Source organism: Trachymyrmex cornetzi, unplaced genomic scaffold (genome assembly GCF_001594075.2).
Source record: "Trachymyrmex cornetzi isolate Tcor2-1 unplaced genomic scaffold, Tcor1.1 scaffold517, whole genome shotgun sequence".
Classification (NCBI taxonomy): domain Eukaryota; kingdom Metazoa; phylum Arthropoda; class Insecta; order Hymenoptera; family Formicidae; genus Trachymyrmex; species Trachymyrmex cornetzi.
This window is the reverse complement of record NW_017299826.1, coordinates 9,713-11,276: the sequence shown is the minus strand read 5'-3', so window position 1 is coordinate 11,276 and position 1,564 is coordinate 9,713.

The following is a 1,564-nucleotide window of genomic DNA, read 5'->3' as shown; positions in this document are numbered from 1 at the left end:
ACGAGACGTCAAGGAAATGGCCGTCATCGTATAACAACAGTTCGACAAGATCGAGAAATTGTTCGCCACGTTTCGAGAAGACGAACAATTACTGTAAGGTATGTTCGACGTGAAGTTCTTACTTTACATCATGTCAGCGAACAAACGATTCGTCGTCGCTTAAGAGAGGTGGGTCTTCGTTCTCGCTCTCGTGCACAGGTGCCAAGACTTACACTTGCACATCGTCAGGCTCGTCTTCAATTTATTCAAAATCGCATAAATTGGACCGCGAGGCAATGGAAAAACGTTTATTTTTCGGACGAGTCGCGTTTCTGCCTTTACGGCAATGATGCTCGCATACGCACTTGGTGCCGACAAGGGGAGCGTTATGATCGACGCTGCGTTATGCTAATAAGAGCTCATAACGGCGGTTCAGTGATGGTATGGGGATGCATTTCGATGACGAACTGAATTAGTAATTTTGCACCTCCAGCAATGACGGCTATTCCCTACGTAAATAATGTTCTCCGGCCTCAAGTTTTGCCTCTGCAGCATCTGTTACGTCGAAATTTTATATTCATGCAGGATAATGCTCGGCCCCATACGGCAAATGTAACGCAGCGGTTTTTTGAGCGACATGGCATCACATTGCTCCATCATCCTGCTAATAGTCCGGATTTGAATCCGATTGAACACATTTGGGACGAGGTGGAACGACGATTAAGACTCCGCGAAGAACAGCCACGAAATTTGTATGAGCTGCGAGAAGCGCTTAGGCAGATCTGGAATGAAATTCCAGTAGCCTTCATCCAGAGATGTGTAAACATGCGACAACGATTGCAAGCGGTCATCAATCAGAGAGGAGGAAACAAATAATATTAAATACACCCTCAGACACGTAAATGCTCATCTCATCACCATACACACACGCGCGCGTGCGCGCACACACACACACGCACACACACACACACACGATGTGCAAATTCCGACCGACAATCTCCACGTGATGCACATTGGATTACACTAATGTCGGCCGTAACCATTATTTTTCAGAAAATGGCAAGAGCACTTCGAAAATTCTGATCAAAAAAGACATCGCATAATGATTTTTTAACTTCAGGTTAGAGTAACTTCGTCAAAAATGGTCATAATGAGATTTTTAAAAAAGCATTTTAAAGGTTGAAATCTCTACTTTCAAAATCAGTAATTGATATTTCAATCTAACTGATCTTTGACCGAGCTATACGGACACAAATGGATATTTGTCAAATCTAAAACATATCGTATAATTTTGTACACACTTTACAAAGGTCTATGGCGTGAGGTAAAAATTACACGAAAATGCGGTTTGCAGCAGTCGAAAGAGTGAATCTTTACCTTCAATTTCCTTTTTTATTGATTGTTGTACGATTTTTTTCCACCGAGTTATTGTACGTTAAAGTAGAAGTGATCACTTTTGCTTCATCGTTCAATAATTCGGTGAAAAGAAATCGTACAATGTTTAATAAAAAAAGAAATTAAAGGTAAAGATTCACTCTTTCGACTGCTATAAACCGCATTTTCGTGTAATTTTTACCTCACGCCA